The sequence below is a fragment of the Triturus cristatus genome, chromosome 1_1 (genome assembly GCF_964204655.1).
Source record: "Triturus cristatus chromosome 1_1, aTriCri1.1, whole genome shotgun sequence".
Classification (NCBI taxonomy): Eukaryota; Metazoa; Chordata; class Amphibia; order Caudata; family Salamandridae; genus Triturus; species Triturus cristatus.
The window spans coordinates 351,636,928-351,660,826 of NC_140579.1; the positions used below are offsets into that span (position 1 = coordinate 351,636,928).

The 23,899-nt window shown below is 46.4% G+C and overlaps 1 long non-coding RNA gene across 2 annotated transcripts; it reads left to right on the forward strand.

Annotated features, from left to right (window-relative positions):
• Positions 1 to 2,038: 2,038 nt before the first annotated feature.
• On the forward strand, positions 2,039 to 5,686 carry LOC146870202 (uncharacterized). Of its 2 annotated transcripts, XR_014969960.1 has the most exons (6): positions 2,045 to 2,192; positions 3,085 to 3,217; positions 4,022 to 4,166; positions 4,291 to 4,407; positions 4,520 to 4,633; positions 5,215 to 5,686. It is a non-coding gene; the product is annotated as an uncharacterized LOC146870202 (long non-coding RNA). The 2 variants fall into 2 exon arrangements; XR_014969947.1 differs by lacking the exon at positions 3,085 to 3,217 and having other exon boundaries at positions 2,039 to 2,192.
• Positions 5,687 to 23,899: the final 18,213 nt, after the last annotated feature.

Consider the following 23,899-nt stretch of genomic DNA (forward strand, 5'->3'; position numbering starts at 1 on the left):
GCTCAATAAAAAGGCAACACACTAATACGTACCAAAAGTTATTAGCTTACCAGGTTACTGTGTAATGACAAATGTGGGGACAAACTGTGAAGTGGTCGTCATGTTGTTTAAGCAACTGGATCTAGAGTGCGCCGAGCTCTCTAGTCGACTACCTGTAAACTTGATCCTGAGGTAATCCTTATACATAAAGGAAGGTCCAACCCTGTCCTTCGACTTACCCACGATAGAAGGCATTCATATTTTATGTGGAAGCAGTGGGTGTCTACAGAAAAATGCGAGGATTTGTATGTTACTGGAGTCTACCAGACGCCCACGTCCCCATGGGCATGAGCCCTCTGAGTCACAGGGTAAGGCTCAGTTGATTCTGCGGAGTCCATTAAGTTATCTGCCATACTATCTCCTCATTTAGACCCTCTTTGACTGAATTGAGGGTGTAGATCCAATATGTTTCACGGTATTTCCTTACTAAGTCAATGTTTTTTCCAGGAATACCTTTGATTTTTTCCAAGATGAGCCAACGTAGCTCGTTTTCATTATGATTGAGTTCGATACAATGTTGGACCATGTGGGACATCGTTTTTCGTGTTCTGATAGCTGATCTGTGTTCACTGTATCTAGTTCTGAACTCGCGACTCGTTTCTCCCACATACCCTTTATCGCATGGGCAGAGGATGAGGTAGACTAAGTTATGGCTTCTACAATTAGTGAAGTCCTTTAGTTTTCCTTTCTTTCCCTGATACTCCCAGGATTGCGTGACAATTGCAGTGTTGCATGCCACACAGTTAACACATCTATGGTTTCCCGAAATGGGAGGACCAGTGATGGTTGTTTGTTTCTCGTGTGAGATCAATCTTTCCCTGGTATGTACCAAGTTGTCCTTCAAGTTTCTGTTCCTCCGATATGCTACTATTGGTTTTTGTATGAAATTCTGGTCTTCGTTAATATTGAGAATGTGCCAATTTTTATCCAACACCTTTTTAATTTTAAAGTTCAAAGGCGAATGGTTGATGACACATACCAAGCTTTCATTTTTGGGGCGGGTACTACCTGACAGAAGGACATCGTGATTATCATAACGTGCTCTTTTGTAGGCTGTCCTAATGATGAGACGTTTAGGATATCCCCTCTGTAATAGTCTTTGTCTCAGCTCTTCTCCATTTTTGTCATAGTCTTCAATCTTCGAACAATTGCGTCTGATCCTTAAAAATTCTCCAAACGGAATTGAATCTTTTTGACAGTTAGGGTGATAGCTATCATGTGTCAAAATCGTATTCTTGGCTGTAGGCTTCTGGAAAAAGTTCACCTTTATTTCTCCTGCTTCACCACTGATTATTATGTCCAGGAATTCCACTGACCTGGAACTGTGATGACTAGTAAATCTCAGATTCTCGTCACTAGCATTAAGCCAATCTATGAACATCTGGAGAGTGGATTCATCTCCTCGCCATATGAAAAAGATGTCATCAATAAACCTGTGCCATCTGTGCACATTTTCGTAGAACACAGACCATGCCTTGTAAATGTATTCACAAGTGGCCGTATAGAAGTTTAGGGGGATCGTATAGAAGTTTAGAGGGGCCTTATGCGCATACAGCATCAACATATACCATCCGATTATATATTTGCTTCGTAACTTACATACTGACAAACATTCCTTCTATCAGTCTATTTCAGACAATACGTCGAATTACCACATTAGAATAACACCACTGCTAAGTACTGGTAAGCCTGGTCCACCATATTTAAATCTCAAAGGCTTCAAAAAAATATATTATCTTTTTATATCGCTGCTTGATATATACAATTACGAATGAAAAAAACATAATTTCTTACTTGCACTTTTTGTTGCTGTCTGTATCACGCCATTTTGTCTGACAGCTTTATCAGGATTAATAAACTCCCGTCTGTAAATTTATACGTCTTACCACGCACTTGGTGTAATGCCTTTATATAAAAAAAAAGTGAGGTCAATAACCAGTCCAATATGGCGCGTGCACTTAGACGACATAGTACGATACTTTCCCGTTCGGTTTTGCACGCCCCTGATATTACATCATCTGCAATGGCAGGCGAACGCGACTGCGAGCCACGTTAGGACACCTCTTACGGTATAAAATGGACCAAAACTGCAGCACACATTGCTTATGGCCATAGGAAGTAGGCAAGTGAGACAAGCGAGCGCCCCAAGAGAGGTAAGATATGGGTAGAGTTTACGCATATCGTATGTTTGTAGGCATCTTTGTAGGCCGGTTGGACATCAACACATATTGTCAATATGCAGGCGGTGAAGCTTCCCCCTAGCGCGAATAGGTACCGCTCGAGTAAACCAATAATTGGATATATCTACAGCTAATCAGTGCTTTAAATGCGCCGGTACTCACCAGTACTGAGTACCGGCACTTCTAAATTTTCTGCGCTTGAGTACCGGAACTACTTCTTGTCCAAAGAGAGTACCGGTACTCATGGGGCAGCAAGCCAACTCAGTGCAATTTGACACACAACTGATGAGTCGGTCCATTTTTGTGAAGCACTCGAGTGCTAATCTCCCCCAACTATCTGCTAACCTCCCCGTTGTGCTCTCTAGCCGGGGCTGCTGCGGCCTCCTGGACAGACGGGATTCATTCAGCAGAGCTGCACGCTGGGCTATTGTGCTTTGTTGGCCATCCAAACACCTTCGAAAAGTGGAGGAAGCTCGGTTTTTATTTTTCATTTCTTCTTGTGCCCTCTGCAGTCGAGCTCTCCTCAACCCATTTGCAAGGCGTAAAAGACTTGATGGGGGCAGATGAAAGGACCAATTTGCATCTCATCCCTCTCCCTACTGATAAACACACTGCAGCCGTACCTTGTCAGAGCTTAACTTATAAAAAGGAGAAATAATATACATACTTTTTCTTTAAAATGTAATTGAACAAGTAAGTTAGTGATATTGTGTTATGTATGTCTGATTTCGATAGCACTTTCCCAATGCTTGTGAGGCCCAAGGCGCTATTACACTGGAAACAATTTAAGAAGGGTTTTATATTTAATTAAAAGCAAAATATTTATGATATTATGAAAATAAATGTTATTGAACTTTTTTCTTAGTGCCTTTGAAACAATTTCTAACATAAAGCGCCAATGAAAAGGAAATATTAAATGAAGAGTTGCATTCGGTCATGAGGTTTTATCAATGATTTTAATTAATGGCCAGCCCTCTACGCTCATTTGCTCGTTCCAGGTAATTGTTGCTTTTAGCACAGTTTGTGGGTGCACATGAACTAAATACCCTATCTGCATGCACAAGTACTTCTATGTCCCTGTGTGTGTTTTTGTATCAGTGAGTGTTGTCTGCAGTGTGCATATCTACACACCAATTAAATCTCAATCAAATTAAACGTATGCCTCTGGCCCGGTCCCTTAGCACTATCCGTAGCCCCGCCCCCATAGCTCCACCCCCTTTGCCCTGTCCGCCTCTAACCCTGCCCCCTAGCCCACATCTCAATTTGTTGAGTACCTGCACTTATTTTTTTCCATTTAAAGCACTGCTGCTAATCCTACGTGAGCAAATGCATTTATTAGGGGTAGTAGAGATACATAAGTGCCACTGAGACCAACACAGGGAGTCTGCCAACGAGCACGACCCTCGGGCTAAACCGGTCTTGTTCAGCAGTATTAGACTAGCTGGTAGACCCAGCAGTTTGGTAATCATGCTTGGAGATCTACCTCAGTGCCCCATTCAGTTTGGCCATCTTTTTCATAGTACCGGGCAGCGATGGCACTTCAGTATATACGATTACAGTAGTGTCCCCATCCTTTGAATTTGACCTAAGCAGGGGTTGTTTGCCCACATGATGGGCACCCATGCTGGTTTATGACCACAACAGCAAATGGAGATGCCAAATTGTGGCGCACATTCTAATAAGAACCGCACGGCAGCACCCACTTTTGGAATATGTTTATATCTTAGGAGAGTAATATTGGAGAAAGATAGATTCTCATACACCTTCGATAACAAGCTATCTTATTGATCTCTTCATTTCAGATTGCGCCGCCGGTCCCACATAAGATGTCTTGCATACCGAAAAGTAACTTCTATTAATAGATATTGAAAATCGTAAGAAAAACAAGAGCGTTGTTTGGTTCACGAGACAGCTATACAAGCCCTATGAGGACTGACAAACAGAAAGGTATGAGACCTTATAACACCACTAATATGCTATGTCTCAATGAGCCCCCCTCAGACTCTGATTATAGTGACCATGAGCAGACTGGCAGATCTGATACCATGTACTGTTTTCTTACAATATTCAGGTCACCGGAGAGAGGACTCTCCTAGCATCGCGTCGAGAAAGCTTAACACTACAAACCTGTTAATGTCTCTGACTCGCATTAGGACTTCAAACATATTTCAGAACACTACAATACAAGGTAAGCCAAATATATATAGTATATAGTGTTTGTTAATAAGGTACTCAGAGTAAGAGCATTACCGCTGCAAAATAATAGACAGCATGACATGTTACTTGTCTACTTTTTACAGATATTTGAAAAACCGTTCCTAAATAAGTGAGGTCCAATGCAGGCAGTTATTTAATCAATTGCCCATCAAGTATATAAGTATCCTCGCAGCATACGAAATGGATTTTACTGACAGGTAATCAGAAACAACTTTACCCTAGACATCTAACAAAGGCATAGCAGCTTTTGGAGTTGAAGCGGGATGAAACAGTAGCATCCGCACCCTCTCCTTGCAAAATTGAGCAGAAATTCCTTGTCCCTATACGCTTAGGATTGATTGTAATAAATGTTTACTCTAATACAAGTCTTTCACCATAAGATGATGAAATATAACAGCACCTTGGGTCCTTTGTCACAGCACACTGTCTTATAGCCACACTGACCACAATATACCAGTCAGACATTTTTAAGGGATACTTTGTCAGTATGTGCAAACATATGGGTATTGTTAACAATAGAGTACTATTGCTTACTTTTACATTTTCTATTTTTTTTTTAAACTAAACCCCTTTCTAAACTCACCTGAATTTCTTTTCCTCACATGGATATGCACACCACTAACTTTAAGCAATGGAGGCACAAGCCTCATTTATGACAAATCTTTTGAAGCTGCACATTCACCTGTTAATTTAGTACAAATTGGAGAAATGTAAGACATCTCCAGGGGCTTCCATAAAAGCAGTTAAGATTGATCATCTTTCTCCTTTATAATTGCAGAATTTTCTTCCCCCTCCTCCCACCCGTTATCAGGCAATAAATAACAGGTCCTGAAGAAGATGGTTTTCAAATAATTATACCACTGAAACGTACGTCGACCGGAGAGAGTGCGACACCCCAGCTATCAGCACAGCGACTGAGGGTTGATGTCATGAACCGGTTTTCCATCTGTGCATGCAGTGTTGTTCTGGGGTGGAGAGCGTGAATGTACTGAATGCAAGAGATATGATTGTTGAGTTGAGAGAGGTGTGAATGCATGTGGGGATGTGTTGAATTTATTTCTTATAATTTCACTATATGTGATCTTAAAAGTATTAAAATTATTGAATGTACAGCATTACTTGACAAATGATGACATTCACCGTGTTGTAATTGAAAAAATATTTATATATACAAAAAAAAATGTTTAAGATGTGAAATACTAAAAGTTAAAAAAGGAGAAAAATGAAATAAAACATTTGATAATTAGTAACTATTCTGTGTGGAGAACTATGTCCATTATGCCCCGTGTTTGAGCTCTTAGTAGCCGTTATTTCACCCCTTCGCTGCTAGGCCTTTTACCCTCCTGTGCTAAGCCTTTTTTGGGCTATTTGGGGTAGTGCGCGCTTAGGCCCCTGTAACTTTTTGACCACATTAGGTATCCACGCCAAATTTGCGTCCTTTTCTTCCAACATCTTGGGGATTCTAAAGGTACCCAGGGTTTGTGGATTCTCCTAGAGGGTTCCCAGAAATTAGTCAAAATACAGCAAAATTTTGTTTTTTTTTGTGAAAAATGGGAACAACGGGCTGCAAATGAAAGCTGCTGGGTTTTTCTCTGCAAATGGTATCAAAAAAGGGTTTGTGGGGCTGAAATCACCATTTCTCCAGCTTTTAGGGAATGACAGAATTTTGTTAGAAAACCAACATTTTTTACACAGTTTTGGCATTTTTCTGGGACATACCCTATTTTTGCTATTTTTTGTGCTTTCAACCTCCTTCCAGTTAATGGTAGAAATGGGTACAAAAACAATAATGGATCCTGGAAAGCTATACATTTTTGAAAAGTAGACAAAATTCTGAATTCAGCAAGGGGTCATTTGTGTAGATCCATCAAGGTTTCTTTATAGAAACTTACAGGTAAATATAGGAAAAATTAAAAATTTGTTGAAAAAAGCAGCCTTTTGAGTCAACGTTTTCACCTGTAACTTCTTCGAATTATGACATCTCTTTGAAAGCAATGTACCGTTACATCCGGTGGACCTTCCTGGTTGTGGGGACATATAGGACTTGTAGGTTCACCAAGAGCCCAACGAACCCAGAGTAGAAAACTGAGCAGCATTTTGTAATGTTTTTTTTTTTTGTTCCGGGTATATAGCAATTATTGTGGGAAAATGTATACATGGAAAAATCGGTATGAAAGACACCTATGTATTTCTGAAATGGGAAGAAATTACAGAGTTTAGAAACAGTGCATATTTGCACATTTTCGAAATTGGGAATACTCATATTTGCATGACAATTATTGGTCATTTTTCAAAATGACTTTTTTTTTACACAATGTCTTTCATTTGGAAGGGAGAAATGCATCAAAAATCAATAGGTAATAACAGTTGCTTTACAAATCTGAACTACCCTAAGTCTCCCGATAAAAATGGTACCTCACTTGTGTGGGTAGGCATAGTGCCCACGACAGGAAGTGGCTCAAAACCTAAGGTGAACGCACCACATTTTCACACTGAAAATTTACACTTTTTTTGCGAAGAGTCTAGCTGTAGTTTTTGAACCCTAGCCCTGCCGGCACCTGGGGAAACCTAGCAAACCTATACATTTTTTAAAACTAGACACCCAGGGGAATCCAGTATGGGGTGACTTGACTGCCTCCCACCATGGTCTGTTACCCAGAATCCCTTGCAAATGTAAAAAATTGACAAAAAAACCACATTTTCCCCACATTTCTGTGATGGAAAGTTCTGGAATCTGCGTGGATCCACAAATTTCCACCCACCCCGCGTTCCCCAAAGTCCTACGAGAAAAATGGTACCTCACTTGTGCGGGTCGGCCTAGTGCCCGCGACAGGAAACGGCGCAAAACGCAACGTGGTTTTGCAGTGAAAAATGACCCTTTTTTTGGCAAAGTGACTAGTTGTAGATTTTGAACCCTAGCCCTGCCGGCACCTAGGGAAACCTAGCAAACCTATACATTTTTTAAAACTAGACACCCAGGGAAATCCAGGATGGTGTGACTTGACTGCCTCCCACCATGGTCTGTTACCCAGAATCCCTTGCAAACGTAAACAATTGACAAAACAAACACATTTTCCCCACATTTCTGTGATGGAAAGTTCTGGAATCTGCGTGGATCCACAAATTTCCACCCACCCCGCGTTCCCCAAAGTCCTACGAGAAAAATGGTACCTCACTTGTGCGGGTCGGCCTAGTGCCCGCGACAGGAAACGGGGCAAAACGCAACGTGGTTTTGCAGTGAAAAATGACCCTTTTTTTGGCAAAGTGACTAGCTGTAGATTTTGAACCCTAGCCCTGCCGGCACCTAGGGAAACCTAGCAAACCTATACATTTTTGAAAACTAGACACCCAGGGGAATCCAGGATGGGGTGACTTGACTGCCTCCCACCATGGTCTGTTACCCAGAATCCCTTGCAAACGTAAAAAATTGACAAAAAAAAACATTTTCCCCACATTTCTGTGATGGAAATTTCTGGAATCTGCGTGGATCCACAAATTTCCACCCACCCCGCGTTCCCCAAAGTCCTACGAGAAAAATGGTACCTCACTAGTGCGGGTCGGCCTAGTGCCCGCGACAGGAAACGGCGCAAAACGCAACGTGGTTTTGCAGTGAAAAATGACCCTTTTTTTGGCAAAGTGACTAGCTGTAGATTTTGAACCCTAGCCCTGCCGGCACCTAGGGAAACCTAGCAAACCTATACATTTTTGAAAACTAGACACCCAGGGGAATCCAGGATGGGGTGACTTGACTGCCTCCCACCATGGTCTGTTACCCAGAATCCCTTGCAAACGTAAAAAATTGACAAAAAAAACACATTTTCCCCACATTTCTGTGATGGAAAGTTCTGGAATCTGCGTGGATCCACAAATTTCCACCCACCCCGCGTTCCCCAAAGTCCTACGAGAAAAATGGTACCTCACTTGTGCGGGTCGGCCTAGTGCCCATGACAGGAAACGGGGCAAAACGCAACGTGGTTTTGCAGTGAAAAATGACCCTTTTTTTGGCAAAGTGACTAGCTGTAGATTTTGAACCCTAGCCCTGCCGGCACCTAGGGAAACCTAGCAAACCTATACATTTTTGAAAACTAGACACCCAGGGGAATCCAGGATGGGGTGACTTGACTGCCTCCCACCATGGTCTGTTACCCAGAATCCCTTGCAAACGTAAAAAATTGACAAAAAAAACCATTTTCCCCACAATTCTGTGATGGAAATTTCTGGAATCTACGTGGATCCACAAATTTCCACCCACCCCGCGTTCCCCAAAGTCCTTCAAGAAAAATGGTACCTCACTTGTGCGGGTCGGCCTAGTGCCCGCGACAGGAAACGGCGCAAAACGCAACGTGGTTTTGCAGTGAAAAATGACCCTTTTTTTGGCAAAGTGACTAGCTGTAGATTTTGAACCCTAGCCCTGCCGGCACCTAGGGAAACCTAGCAAACCTATACATTTTTGAAAACTAGACACCCAGGGGAATCCAGGATGGGGTGACTTGACTGCCTACCACCATGGTCTGTTACCCAGAATCCCTTGCAAACGTAAAAAACTGACAAAAAAAACACTTTTTCCCCACATTTCTGTGATGGAAAGTTCTGGAATCTGCGTGGATCCACAAATTTCCACCCACCCCGCGTTCCCCAAAGTCCTACGAGAACAATGGTACCTCACTTGTGCGGGTCGGCCTAGTGCCCGCGACAGGAAACGGCGCAAAACGCAACGTGGTTTTGCAGTGAAAAATGACCCTTTTTTTGGCAAAGTGACTAGCTGTAGATTTTGAACCCTAGCCCTGCCGGCACCTAGGGAAACCTAGCAGACCTATACATTTTTGAAAACTAGACACCCAGGGGAATCCAGGATGGGGTGACTTGACTGCCTCCCACCATGGTCTGTTACCCAGAATCCCTTGCAAACGTAAACAATTGACAAAAAAACCACATTTTCCCCACATTTCTGTGACGGAAAGTTCTGGAATCTGCGTGGATCCACAAATTTCCACCCACCCCGCGTTCCCCAAAGTCCTACGAGAAAAATGGTACCTCACTTGTGCGGGTCGGCCTAGTGCCCGCGACAGGAAACGGCGCAAAACGCAACGTGGTTTTGCAGTGAAAAATGACCCTTTTTTTGGCAAAGTGACTAGCTGTAGATTTTGAACCCTAGCCCTGCCGGCACCTAGGGAAACCTAGCAAACCTATACATTTTTGAAAACTAGACACCCAGGGAAATCCAGGATGGGGTGACTTGACTGCCTCCCACCATGGTCTGTTACCCAGAATCCCTTGCAAACGTAAAAAATTGACAAAAAAAACACATTTTCCCAACATTTCTGTGATGGAAAGTTCTGGAATCTGCGTGGATCCACAAATTTCCACCCACCCCGCGTTCCCAAAAGTCCTACGAGAAAAATGGTACCTCACTTGTGCGGGTCGGCCTAGTTCCCGCGACAGGAAACGGTGCAAAACGCAACGTGGTTTTGCAGTGAAAAATGACCCTTTTTTTGGCAAAGTGACTAGCTGTAGATTTTGAACCCTAGCCCTGCCGGAACCCAGGGAAACCTAGCAAACCTATACATTTTTGAAAACTAGACACCCAGGGGAATCCAGTATGCGGTGACTTGACTGCCTCCCACCATGGTCTGTTACCCAGAATCCCTTGCAAACGTAAAAAATTGACAAAAAAAACACATTTTCCCCACATTTCTGTGATGGAAAGTTCTGGAATCTGCGTGGATCCACAAATTTCCACCCACCCCGCGTTCCCCAAAGTCCTACGAGAAAAATGGTACCTCACTTGTGTGGGTCGGCCTAGTGCCCGCGACAGGAAACGGCGCAAAACGCAACGTGGTTTTGGAGTGAAAAATGACCCTTTTTTTGGCAAAGTGACTAGCTGTAGATTTTGAACCCTAGCCCTGCCGGCACCTAGGGAAACCTAGCAAACCTATACATTTTTGAAAACTAGACACCCAGGGGAATCCAGGATGGGGTGACTTGACTGCCTCCCACCATGGTCTGTTACCCAGAATCCCTTGCAAACGTAAAAAATTGAGAAAAAAAACACATTTTCCCCACATTTCTGTGATGGAAAGTTCTGGAATCTGCGTGGATCCACAAATTTCCACCCACCCCGCGTTCCCCAAAGTCCTACGAGAAAAATGGTACCTCACTTGTGCGGGTCGGCCTAGTGCCCGCGACAGGAAACGGCGCAAAACGCAACGTGGTTTTGCAGTGAAAAATGACCCTTTTTTTGGCAAAGTGACTAGCTGTAGATTTTGAACCCTAGCCCTGCCGGCACCTAGGGAAACCTAGCAAACCTATACATTTTTGAAAACTAGACACCCAGGGGAATCCAGGATGGGGTGACTTGACTGCCTCCCACCATGGTCTGTTACCCAGAATCCCTTGCAAACGTAAAAAATTGACCAAAAAAACACATTTTCCCCACATTTCTGTGATGGTAAGTTCTGGAATCTGCGTGGATCCACAAATTTAGACCCACCCCGCGTTCCCCAAAGTCCTATGAGAAAAATGGTACCTCACTTGTGCGGGTCGGCCTAGTGCCCGCGACAGGAAACGGCGCAAAACGCAACATGGTTTTGCAGTGAAAAATGACCCTTTTTTTGGCAAAGTGACTAGCTGTAGATTTTGAACCCTAGCCCTGCCGGCACCTAGGGAAACCTAGCAAACCTATACATTTTTGAAAACTAGACACCCAGGGGAATCCAGGATGGGGTGACTTGACTGCCTCCCACCATGGTCTGTTACCCAGAATCCCTTGCAAACGTAATAAATTGACAAAAAAAACACATTTTCCCCACATTTCTGTGATGGAAAGTTCTGGAATCTGCGTGGATCCACAAATTTCCACCCACCCCGCATTCCCCAAAGTCCTACGAGAAAAATGGTACCTCACTTGTGCGGGTCGGCCTAGTGCCCGCGACAGGAAACGGCGCAAAACGCAGCGTGGTTTTCCAGTGAAAAATGACCCTTTTTTTGGCAAAGTGACTAGCTGTAGATTTTGAACCCTAGCCCTGCCGGCACCGAGGGAAACCTAGCAAACCTATACATTTTTGAAAACTAGACACCCAGGGGAATCCAGGATGGGGTGACTTGACTGCCTCCCACCATGGTCAGTTACCCAGAATCCCTTGCAAACGTAAAAAATTGACAAAAAAAACACATTTTCCCCACATTTCTGTGAGGGAAAGTTCTGGAATCTACGTGGATCCACAAATTTCCACCCACCCCGCGTTCCCCAAAGTCCTACGAGAAAAATGGTACCTCACTTGTGCGGGTCGGCCTAGTGCCCGCGACAGGAAACGGCGCAAAACGCAACGTGGTTTTGCAGTGAAAAATGACCCTTTTTTTGGCAAAGTGACTAGCTGTAGATTTTGAACCCTAGCCCTGCCGGCACCTAGGGAAACCTAGCAAACCTATACATTTTTGAAAACTAGACACCCAGGGGAATCCAGGATGGGGTGACTTGACTGCCTCCCACCATGGTCTGTTACCCAGAATCCCTTGCAAACGTAAAAAATTGACAAAAAAAACACATTTTCCCCACATTTCTGTGATGGAAAGTTCTGGAATCTGTGTGGATCCACAAATTTCCACCCACCCCGCGTTCCCCAAAGTCCTACGAGAAAAATGGTACCTCACTTGTGCGGGTCGGCCTAGTGCCCGCGACAGGAAACGGCGCAAAACGCAGCGTGGTTTTGCAGTGAAAAATGACCCTTTTTTTGGCAAAGTGACTAGCTGTAGATTTTGAACCCTAGCCCTGCCGGCACCTAGGGAAACCTAGCAAACCTATACATTTTTGAAAACTAGACACCCAGGGGAATCCAGGATGGGGTGACTTGACTGCCTCCCACCATGGTCAGTTACCCAGAATCCCTTGCAAACGTAAAAAATTGACAAAAAAAACACATTTTCCCCACATTTCTGTGAGGGAAAGTTCTGGAATCTACGTGGATCCACAAATTTCCACCCACCCCGCGTTCCCCAAAGTCCTACGAGAAAAATGGTACCTCACTTGTGCGGGTCGGCCTAGTGCCCGCGACAGGAAACGGCGCAAAACGCAACGTGGTTTTGCAGTGAAAAATGACCCTTTTTTTGGCAAAGTGACTAGCTGTAGATTTTGAACCCTAGCCCTGCCGGCACCTAGGGAAACCTAGCAAACCTATACATTTTTGAAAACTAGACACCCAGGGGAATCCAGGATGTGGTGACTTGACTGCCTCCCACCATGGTCTGTTACCCAGAATCCCTTGCAAACGTAAAAAATTGACAAAAAAAACACATTTTCCCCACATTTCTGTGATGGAAAGTTCTGGAATCTGCGTGGATCCACAAATTTCCACCCACCCCGCGTTCCCCAAAGTCCTATGAGAAAAATGGTACCTCACTTGTGCGGGTCGGCCTAGTGCCCGCGACAGGAAACGGCGCAAAACGCAACGTGGTTTTGCAGTGAAAAATGACCCTTTTTTTGGCAAAGTGACTAGCTGTAGATTTTGAACCCTAGCCCTGCCGGCACCTAGGGAAACCTAGCAAACCTATACATTTTTGAAAACTAGACACCCAGGGGAATCCAGGATGGGGTGACTTGACTGCCTCCCACCATGGTCTGTTACCCAGAATCCCTTGCAAACGTAAAAAATTGACAAAAAAAACACATTTTCCCCACATTTCTGTGATGGAAAGTTCTGGAATCTGTGTGGATCCACAAATTTCCACCCACCCCGCGTTCCCCAAAGTCCTACGAGAAAAATGGTACCTCACTTGTGCGGGTCGGCCTAGTGCCCGCGACAGGAAACGGCGCAAAACGCAGCGTGGTTTTGCAGTGAAAAATGACCCTTTTTTTTGCAAAGTGACTAGCTGTAGATTTTGAACCCTAGCCCTGCCGGCACCGAGGGAAACCTAGCAAACCTATACATTTTTGAAAACTAGACACCCAGGGGAATCCAGGATGGGGTGACTTGACTGCCTCCCACCATGGTCAGTTACCCAGAATCCCTTGCAAACGTAAAAAATTGACAAAAAAAACACATTTTCCCCACATTTCTGTGAGGGAAAGTTCTGGAATCTACGTGGATCCACAAATTTCCACCCACCCCGCGTTCCCCAAAGTCCTACGAGAAAAATGGTACCTCACTTGTGCGGGTCGGCCTAGTGCCCGCGACAGGAAACGGCGCAAAACGCAGCGTGGTTTTGCAGTGAAAAATGACCCTTTTTTTGGCAAAGTGACTAGCTGTAGATTTTGAACCCTAGCCCTGCCGGCACCTAGGGAAACCTAGCAAACCTATACATTTTTGAAAACTAGACACCCAGGGGAATCCAGGATGGGGTGACTTGACTGCCTCCCACCATGGTCAGTTACCCAGAATCCCTTGCAAACGTAAAAAATTGACAAAAAAAACACATTTTCCCCACATTTCTGTGAGGGAAAGTTCTGGAATCTACGTGGATCCACAAATTTCCACCCACCCCGCGTTCCCCAAAGTCCTACGAGAAAAATGGTACCTCACTTGTGCGGGTCGGCCTAGTGCCCGCGACAGGAAACGGCGCAAAACGCAACGTGGTTTTGCAGTGAAAAATGACCCTTTTTTTGGCAAAGTGACTAGCTGTAGATTTTGAACCCTAGCCCTGCCGGCACCTAGGGAAACCTAGCAAACCTATACATTTTTTAAAACTAGACACCCAGGGGAATCCAGGATGGGGTGACTTGACTGCCTCCCACCATGGTCTGTTACCCAGAATCCCTTGCAAACGTAAAACATTGACAAAAAAAACACATTTTCCCCACATTTCTGTGAGGGAAAGTTCTGGAATCTGCGTGGATCCACAAATTTCCACCCACCCCGCGTTCCCCAAAGTCCTACGAGAAAAATGGTACCTCACTTGTGCGGGTCGGCCTAGTGCCCGCGACAGGAAACGGCGCAAAACGCAACGTGGTTTTGCAGTGAAAAATGACCCTTTTTTTGGCAAAGTGACTAGCTGTAGATTTTGAACCCTAGCCCTGCCGGCACCTAGGGAAACCTAGCAAACCAATACATTTTTGAAAACTAGACACCCAGGGGAATCCAGGATGGGGTGACTTGACTGCCTCCCACCATGGTCTGTTACCCAGAATCCCTTGCAAATGTAAACAATTGACAAAAAAAAACACATTTTCCCCACATTTCTGTGATGGAAAGTTTTGGAATATGCGTGGATCCACAAATTTCCACCCACCCCGCGTTCCCCAAAGTCCTACGAGAAAAATGGTACCTCACTTGTGCGGGTCGGCCTAGTGCCCGCGACAGGAAACGGCGCAAAACGCAACGTGGTTTTGCAGTGAAAAATGACCCTTTTTTTGGCAAAGTGACTAGCTGTAGATTTTGAACCCTAGCCCTGCCAGCACCTAGGGAAACCTAGCAAACCTATACATTTTTGAAAACTAGACACCCATGGGAATCCAGGATAGGGTGACTTGACTGCCTTCCACCATGGTCTGTTACCTAGAATCCCTTGCAAACGTAAATAATTGACAAAAAAAACACATTTTCCCCACATTTCTGTGATGGAAAGTTCTGGAATCTGCGTGGATCCACAAATTTCCACCCACCCCGTGTTCCCCAAAGTCCTACGAGAAAAATGGTACCTCACTTGTGCGGGTCGGCCTAGTGCCCGCGACAGGAAACGGCGCAAAACGCAACGTGGTTTTGCAGTGAAAAATGACCCTTTTTTTGGCAAAGTGACTAGCTGTAGATTTTGAACCCTAGCCCTGCCGGCACCTAGGGAAACCTAGCAAACCTATACATTTTTGAAAACTAGACACCCAGGGGAATCCAGGATGGGGTGACTTGACTGCCTCCCACCATGGTCTGTTACCCAGAATCCCTTGCAAACGTAAAAAATTGACAAAAAAAACGAATTTTACCCACATTTCTGTGATGGAAAGTTCTGGAATCTGCGTGGATCCACAAATTTCCACCCACCCCGCGTTCCCCAATGTACTACCAGAAAAATGGTACCTCACTTGTGCGGGTCGGCCTAGTGCCCGCGACAGGAAACGGCGCAAAACGCAACGTGGTTTTGCAGTGAAAAATGACCCTTTTTTTGGCAAAGTGACTAGCTGTAGATTTTGAACCCTAGCCCTGCCGGCACCTAGGGAAACCTAGCAAACCTATACATTTTTGAAAACTAGACACCCAGGGGAATCCAGGATGGGGTGACTTGACTGCCTCCCACCATGGTCTGTTACCCAGAATCCCTTGCAAACATAAAAAATTGACAAAAAAAACAAATTTTCCCCACATTTCTGTGCTGGAAAGTTCTGGAATCTGTGTGGATCCACAAATTTCCACCCACCCCGCGTTCCCCAAAGTCCTACGAGAAAAATGGTACCTCACTTGTGCGGGTCGGCCTAGTGCCCGTGATAGGAAACGGCGCAAAACGCAACGTGGTTTTGCAGTGAAAAATGGCCCTTTTTTTGGCAAAGTGACTAGCTGTAGATTTTGAACCCTAGCCCTGCCGGCACCTAGGGAAACCTAGCAAACCTATACATTTTTGAAAACTAGACACCCAGGGGAATCCAGGATGGGGTGACTTGACTGCCTCCCACCATGGTCTGTTACCCAGAATCCCTTGCAAACGTAAAAAATTGACAAAAAAAACGAATTTTACCCACATTTCTGTGATGGAAAGTTCTGGAATCTGCGTGGATCCACAAATTTCCACCCACCCCGCGTTCCCCAAAGTACTACCAGAAAAATGGTACCTCACTTGTGCGGGTCGGCCTAGTGCCCGCGACAGGAAACGGCGCAAAACGCAACGTGGTTTTGCAGTGAAAAATGACCCTTTTTTTGGCAAAGTGACTAGCTGTCGATTTTGAACCCTAGCCCTGCCGGCACCTAGGGAAACCTAGCAAACCTATACATTTTTGAAAACTAGACACCCAGGGGAATCCAGGATGGGGTGACTTGACTGCCTCCCACCATGGTCTGTTACCCAGAATCCCTTGCAAACATAAAAAATTGACAAAAAAAACAAATTTTCCCCACATTTCTGTGCTGGAAAGTTCTGGAATCTGTGTGGATCCACAAATTTCCACCCACCCCGCATTCCCCAAAGTCCTACGAGAAAAATGGTACCTCACTTGTGCGGGTCGGCCTAGTGCCCGCGACAGGAAACGGCGCAAAACGCAACGTGGTCACACCTCAATTTTGCAGTGAAAAATGACCCTTTTTTGGCAAAGTGACTAGCTGTAGATTTTGAACCCTAGCCCTGCCAGCACCTAGGGAAACCTAGCAAACCTATACATTTTTGAAAACTAGACACCCATGGGAATCCAGGATAGGGTGACTTGACTGCCTTCCACCATGGTCTGTTACCTAGAATCCCTTGCAAACGTAAAAAATTGACAAAACAAACACATTTTCTCCACATTTCTGTGATGGAAAGTTCTGGAATCTGCGTGGATCCATAAATTTCCACCCACCCCGCGTTCCCCAAAGTCCTACGAGAAAAATGGTACCTCACTTGTGCGGGTCGGCCTAGTGCCCGCGACAGGAAACGGCGCAAAACGCAACGTGGTTTTGCAGTGAAAAATGACCCTTTTTTGGCAAAGTGACTAGCTGTAGATTTTGAACCCTAGCCCTGCCGACACCTAGGGAAACCTAGCAAACCTATACATTTTTAAAAACTAGACACCCAGGGGAATCCAGGATGGGGTGACTTGACTGCCTCCCACCATGGTCTGTTACCCAGAATCCCTTGCAAACGTAAAACATTGACAAAAAAAACACATTTTCCCCACATTTCTGTGATGGAAAGTTCTGGAATCTGTGTGGATCCACACATTTCCACCCACCCCGCGTTCCCCAAAGTCCTACGAGAAAAATGGTACCTCACTTGTGCGGGTCGGCCTAGTGCCCGCGATAGGAAACGGCGCAAAACGCAACGTGGTTTTGCAGTGAAAAATGGCCCTTTTTTTGGCAAAGTGACTAGCTGTAGATTTTGAACCCTAGCCCTGCCGGCACCTAGGGAAACCTAGCAAACCTATACATTTTTGAAAACTAGACACCCAGGGGAATCCAGGATGGGGTGACTTGACTGCCTCCCACCATGGTCTGTTACCCAGAATCCCTTGCAAACGTAAAAAATTGACAAAAAAAACGAATTTTACCCACATTTCTGTGATGGAAAGTTCTGGAATCTGCGTGGATCCACAAATTTCCACCCACCCCGCGTTCCCCAAAGTACTACCAGAAAAATGGTACCTCACTTGTGCGGGTCGGCCTAGTGCCCGCGACAGGAAACGGCGCAAAACGCAACGTGGTTTTGCAGTGAAAAATGACCCTTTTTTTGGCAAAGTGACTAGCTGTAGATTTTGAACCCTAGCCCTGCCGGCACCTAGGGAAACCTAGCAAACCTATACATTTTTGAAAACTAGACACCCAGGGGAATCCAGGATGGGGTGACTTGACTGCCTCCCACCATGGTCTGTTACCCAGAATCCCTTGCAAACATAAAAAATTGACAAAAAAAACAAATTTTCCCCACATTTCTGTGCTGGAAAGTTCTGGAATCTGTGTGGATCCACAAATTTCCACCCACCCCGCATTCCCCAAAGTCCTACGAGAAAAATGGTACCTCACTTGTGCGGGTCGGCCTAGTGCCCGCGACAGGAAACGGCGCAAAACGCAACGTGGTCACACCTCAATTTTGCAGTGAAAAATGACCCTTTTTTGGCAAAGTGACTAGCTGTAGTTTTTGAACCCTAGCCCTGCCGGCACCTAGGGAAACCTACCAAACCCACACATTTCTGAAAACTAGACTCCCGGAGGCTTCCAGGGAGGTATGGCTTGCGTGGATCCCCCAACGTTTCCTTACCCAGAATCCCCTGCAAACCTCAATTTTTGCTGAAAAAATCACTTTTTTCACACATTTTGGGGTGGGAAAATTGTGGCATCACCGGGCTCACACAAATTTACCACCACCCAGCGTTCCCCCAGGTCTCCCGGTAAAAATGGTGCCTCACTTGTGTGGGAGGCCCAAGTACCCGCGGCAGGCAAGGGCCCAAAACGTAGTGAGGCGACATCAAAATGGCCTATCGCAAAACCACCTGGTTTTGCAAGGGGGGTCACTTTGGTTTTTGACCCGGTGCTCGGCGTCCATCTAGGGAAACCTACCAAACCCACGCATTTCTGAAAACTAGACACCCGGCCGCTTCCAGGGAGGTATGGCTTGCGTGGATCCCCCAACGTTTCCTTACCCAGAATCCCCTGCAAACCTCAATTTTTGCTGAAAAAATCACTTTTTTCACACATTTTGGGGTGGGAAAGTTGTGGCATCACCGGGCTCACACAAATTTACCACCACCCAGCGTTCCCCCAGGTCTCCCGGTAAAAATGGTGCCTCACTTGTGTGGGAGGCCCAAGTACCCGCGGCAGGCAAGGGCCCAAAACGTAGTGAGGCGACATCAAAATGGCCTATCGCAAAACCACCTGGTTTTGCAAGGGGGGTCACTTTGGTTTTTGACCCGGTGCTCGGCGGCAATCTAGGGAAACCTACCAAACCCATGCATTTCTGAAAACTAGACACCCGGCCGCTTCCAGGGAGGTATGGCTTGCGTGGATCCCCCAACGTTTCCTTACCCAGAATCCCCTGCAAACCTCAATTTTTGCTGAAAAAATCACTTTTTTCACACATTTTGGGGTGGGAAAGTTGTGGCATCACCGGGCTCACACAAATTTACCACCACCCAGCGTTCCCCCAGGTCTCCCGGTAAAAATGGTGCCTCACTTGTGTGGGAGGCCCAAGTACCCGCGGCAGGCAAGGGCCCAAAACGTAGTGAGGCGACATCAAAATGGCCTATCGCAAAACCACCTGGTTTTGCAAGGGGGGTCACTTTGGTTTCTGACCCGGTGCTCGGCGGCCATCTAGGGAAACCTACCAAACCCATGCATTTCTGAAAACTAGACACCCGGCCGCTTCCAGTAAGGTATGGCTTGCGTGGATCCCCCAACGTTTCCTTACCCAGAATCCCCTGCAAACCTCAATTTTTGCTGAAAAAATCACTTTTTTCACACATTTTGGGGTGGGAAAGTTGTGGCATCACCGGGCTCACACAAATTTACCACCACCGAGCGTTCCCCCAGGTCTCCCGGTAAAAATGGTGCCTCACTTGTGTGGGAGGCCCAAGTACCCGTGGCAGGCAAGGGCCCAAAACGTAGTGAGGCGACATCAAAATGGCCTATCGCAAAACCACCTGGTTTTTGCAGGGGGGTCACTTTGGTTTTTGACCCGGTGCTCTGCGGCCATCTAGGGAAACCTACCAAACCCATGCATTTCTGAAAACTAGACACCCGGCCGCTTCCAGGGAGGTATGGCTTGCGTGGATCCCCCAACGTTTCCTTACCCAGAATCCCCTGCAAACCTCAATTTTTGCTGAAAAATCACTTTTTTCACACATTTTGGGGTGGGAAAGTTGTGGCATCACCGGGCTCACACAAATTTACCACCACCCAGCGTTCCCCCAGGTCTCCCGGTAAAAATGGTGCCTCACTTGTGTGGGAGGCCCAAGTACCCGCGGCAGGCAAGGGCCCAAAACGTAGTGAGGCGACATCAAAATGGCCTATCGCAAAACCACCTGTATTTGCAAGGGGGGTCACTTTGGTTTTTGACCCGGTGCTCGGCGGCCATCTAGGGAAACCTACCAAACCCATGCATTGCTGAAAACTAGACACCCGGCGGCTTCCAGGGAGGTATGGCTTGCGTGGATCCCCCAACGTTTCCTTACCCAGAATCTCCTGCAAACCTCAATTTTTGCTGAAAAATCACTTTTTTCACACATTTTGGGGTGGGAAAGTTGTGGCATCACCGGGCTCACACAAATTTACCACCACCCAGCGTTCCCCCAGGTCTCCCGGTAAAAATGGTGCCTCACTTGTGTGGGAGGCCCAAGTACCCGCGGCAGGCAAGGGCCCGAAACGTAGTGAGGCGACATCAAAATGGCCTATCACAAAACCACCCGGTTTTGCAAGGGGGGTCACTTTGGTTTTTGACCCGGTGCTCGGCGGCCATCTAGGGAAACCTACCAAACCCACGCATTTCTGAACACTAGACACCCGGCCGCTTCCAGGGAGGTATGGCTTGCGTGGATCCCCCAACGTTTCCTTACCCAGAATCCCCTGCAAACCTCATTTTTAGCTGAAAAAAGAGTGATTTTTTTCAGCTAAAAATGAGGTTTGCAGGGGATTCTGGGTAAGGAAACGTTGGGGGATCCACGCAAGCCATACCTCCCTGGAAGCGGCCGGGTGTCTAGCTTTCAGAAATGTGTGGGTTTGGTAGGTTTCCCTAGATGGCCGCCGAGCACCGGGTCAAAAACCAAAGTGACCCCCATTGCAAAACCAGGTGGTTTTGCGATAGGCCATTTTGATGTCGCCTCACTACGTTTTGGGCCCTTGCCAGCCGCGGGTACTTGGGCCTCCCACACAAGTGAGGCACCATTTTTACCCGGAGACCTGGGAGAACGCTGGGTGATGGTAAATTTGTGTGAGCCCGGTGATGCCACAACTTTCCCACCCCAAAATGTGTGAAAAAAGTGATTTTTTCAGCAAAAATTGAGGTTTGCAGGGGATTCTGGGTAAGGAAACGTTGGGGGATCCACGCAAGCCATACCTCCCTGGAAGTGGCCGGGTGTCTAGTTTTCAGAAATGCATGGGTTTGGTAGGTTTCCCTAGATGGCCGCCGAGCACCGGGTCAAAAACCAAAGTGACCCCACTTGCAAAACCAGGTGGTTTTGCGATAGGCCATTTTGATGTCGCCTCACTACGTTTTGGGCCCTTGCCTGCTGCGGGTACTTGGGCCTCCCACACAAGTGAGGCACCATTTTTACCGGGAGACCTGGGGGAACGCTGGGTGGTGGTAAATTTGTGTGAGCCCGGTGATGCCACAACTTTCCCACCCCAAAATGTGTGAAAAAAGTGATTTTTTCAGCAAAAATTGAGGTTTGAAGGGGATTCTGGGTAAGGAAACTTTGGGGGATCCACGCAAGCCATACCTCCCTGGAAGCCGCCGGGTGTCTAGTTTTCAGAAATGTGTGGGTTTGGTAGGTTTCCCTAGATGGCCACCGAGCACCGGGCCAAAAACCAAAGTAACCCCCCTTGCAAAACCAGATTAACTATTGTTACTACAGCGTGAGAATTTTGGAATAATATTGCAAAGAAAATGTGGCAGACATTTTGAGGTTTACAGGACATTGGGGATAAAAAATATTTTTCAATTCACAAGAGAGACATCACCATGAACTCCCATGGGTTTTCGACAATATCTACAGTTGGTGGGTTATTCTTGCTTGGAAAGTGTACCTTGGCAGAGAAACTAAAGACAAAGATTCCTGCACAACCATCTATTCCTCAAACACACACACATACTGGTTGGATTTGGCACGAGGGCGAGTCATGGTTCAGTGTATTAAATTTTATTAACAAGAGATTTCACAAAAATGAAATGCACTGTCAATAATTAAATTCACAAAAAACCAAACCAATGACTCGCAGCTCGTGAGCTGTAAAGCCACGTCAAGGCACCAACCACTTTACAGGCCATTCACACACCTTTCATAAGTGATACAAACAAGACCATTCGCACCACCAGGCACAAAAGCAACACATTTCATAATTCACCAAAAAGGGACAAGGTACACCCTGCTTCAGAAAGACAAATATTACTACACAGCCATCTAATCCGCAAGCACACACACATACTGGTTGGATTTGGCACAAGGGTGAGTGTTGGTTCAGTAGATACAATTGTATTAGCAAGTGATTTCACAGAAATGAAATGCACTGGCAATAATTGAAAAGGCGAGAAACTGAACAATTGACTCACAGCTCGTGAGCTGTAAAGCCACGACAAGGCACCAACCTCTTTACAGGCCATTCATACACCTTTCATACGTGTGAGACATACAAAACCATTCACACCGCCAGCCGCGGGCCCATCACATAACAAAACTCACACCAGCACACAGCGCCATTCAAGGGCCCATCACTTTCACACGCCCACAATCCAGACACAGCAACTACACAGGCTGATGGATTGCGTGGAGTGGCACTCAGCTAGCAGTGTGTGTAGTGACCAGCAGAAAGTCACTACTCACACACAGCCAGCCGAGCACCAGTCCACACACACCGCTAGCCAAATGCCAGTCCACGCACACCGCTAGCCAAGCGCCAGTCCAGTCACACCACCAGCCAATCGCCAGTCCAGGCACACCGCCAGCCAATCGCCAGTCCAGGCCCACCGGCAGCAAATCGCCAATCCACCTACACCGCCAGCCAAGCTCCAGTTCACGGACACCACCAGCCAAGCACCAGTCCGCACACACCACCAGTCCACGCACACCGCCAGCCAAGTACCAGTCCACGCACACCGCCAGCCAAGCACCATTCCACGCACACCGCCAGCCAAGCTCCAGTCCACGCACACCACCAGCCAAGCTCCAGTCCATGGACACCACCAGCCAAACACCAGTCCGCACACACCACCAGTCCACGCACACCGCCAGCCAAGTACCAGTCCACGCACACCGCCAGCCAAGCACCATTCCACGCACACCGCCAGCCAAGCTCCAGTCCATGCACACCACCAGCCACGCACCAGTCCACGCACACCGCCAGTCCATGCACACCGCCAGTCCACGCACACCGCCAGCCAAGCACCATTCCACGCACACCACCAACCAAGTGCCAGTGCACACACACCAACAGCCAAGCGCAAGCCTACACACACCGCCATCACATTTAGGATTTTTTTAGAAAAAAATAAAAACACAAACAAATTGCAAATAGATACAAATCTTCTAACAGAAAATCAGCAACTAAATACATTGCACTAACACCAACCTTGAAACAGAATCAAATTTTCCAAAGAATACAGACCAGGCAGTTCACTTTACCACTCATGAATGCTCCCAAAAAATTTTTCGCGTGTGGTACGCTCTGAAACAAGCAGGGAGACACAGTGCAGGATGAGAGGGACAGTCGGGGCAGTACATACGACTCTCCTTCCGCGAACCTCTTCGCCAACAGACTCTACATCTACTGGGAAAATCTTTTGCGGGTGTGGGAGGAATGTGATCTGGAAAGTGGCGTTCTTTCAATCTAGCAACATCCTCCACCACTCCAACTCTAGGAACACTTGCCTTTTCCACTACAACAAGGCTGCCTATTACAGACTCCTGAAACTTAGCAAAAGTCATCTTTGACTCAGGGCAAGAATCCTGGAACACAACAAAAGCATTAAACATTGCCAAGTGGAAAAGATGGAGAGCCAACTTCTTGTACCAAATGTAAGCCTTACGAAGAGCAGTGTAAGGTTCCAACCTCTGATCTACTCTGTCAACACCACCCATGTGCCTATTATAGTCTAAAATGCACACAGGTTTGCGCGCTTCAGCGACCTGACCCCAAACAGTCACAGGTGCA